The sequence below is a fragment of the Cebus imitator genome, unplaced genomic scaffold, assembly GCF_001604975.1.
Source record: "Cebus imitator isolate Cc_AM_T3 unplaced genomic scaffold, Cebus_imitator-1.0 Scaffold113, whole genome shotgun sequence".
Taxonomy (NCBI): domain Eukaryota; kingdom Metazoa; phylum Chordata; class Mammalia; order Primates; family Cebidae; genus Cebus; species Cebus imitator.
Genome location: NW_016107428.1, coordinates 1,797,365 through 1,798,824, shown reverse-complemented (window position 1 = coordinate 1,798,824; position 1,460 = coordinate 1,797,365).

The window sequence follows — 1,460 nt, the reverse complement described above, 5'->3', positions numbered from 1 at the left end:
CTGATAAAATAGACTTTAAAGCAACAAAGATAAAAAGAGACAAAGAAGGACATTACATAATGGTAAAAGGGTCAATAAAACAAGAAGAGCTAACGATCCTAAATATATACGCTCCCAATACAGGAGCACCCAGATACATAACACAAGTTCTTAATGACTTACAAAGAGACTTAGACTCCCACACAATTATAGTGGGAGACTTTAATACCCCCTTGTCAATATTAGACAGATCAACAAGACAGAAAATTAACAAGGGTATCCAGGACTTGAACTCAGACCTGGACCAAGCAAACCTAATAGACATTTACAGAACCCTCCACCCCCAATCCAGAGAATATACATACATCTCAGCACCACATCACATGTACTCTAAAATTGACCCCATAATTGGGAGTAAATCACTCCTCAGCAAATGCAATAATGGAAGTCATAACAAACTGTCTCTCAGACCACAGTGCAATCAAGTTAGAACTCAGAATTCAAAAACTAACCCAGAACCTCACAGCTTCATGGAAACTGAACAACTTGCTCTTGAATGTTGACTGGATAAACAATGAAATGAAGACAGAAATAAAGATGTTCTTCGAAACCAACGAGAATGAAGACACAACTTACCAGAATCTCTGGGACACATTTAAAGCAGTCTCTAGAGGAAAATATATAGCAATAAGTGCCCACATGAGAAGCAAGGAGAGGTAGAAAATTGACACCCTATCATCAATACTGAAAGATGTAGAGGAGCAAGATAAAAAATAATCAAAGTCTAGCAGAAGACAAGAAATAGCTAAGATCAGAGCAGAAATGAAAGAGATAGAGACACAAAAAATCCTTCAAAAAATCAATAAATCCAGGAGCTGGTTTTTTGAAAAGATCAACAAAATAGACCACTATCCAGATTAATAAAAAAGAAAAGAGAGAATAACCAAATTGATGCAATAAAAAATGATAAAGGGGATATCATCACAGATTCCACAGAAATTCAAACCATCATCAGAGATTATTACAAACAACTCTATGCACATAAAATAGTACACCTGGAAAAAATGGATAAATTCCTGTACACTTGCCTCCTCCCAAGCCTAAACCAGGAGGAAGCTGAAACCCTGAACAGACCCATAACAAGGTCTCAAGCTAAGGCAGCAATTAAGAGCTTACCACCCAATAAAAGCCCAGGTCCAGACGGGTTCACAGCCGAATTCTACCAGACATTCAAAGAGGAGTTGGTACCATTCCTTCTGAAACTATTCCAAACAATACAAAAAAAGGGAATTCTTCCCAAAATATTCTATGAAACCAACATCATCCTGATACCAAAACCCGGCAGAGACTCAACAAAAAGAGAAAACTTTAGGCCAATACCCATGATGAACATAGATGCAAAAATCTTCAATAAAATACTGACAAGCCGATTGCAACAGCACATCAAAAAGCTTATCCACCATGATCAAGTAGGCTTCATC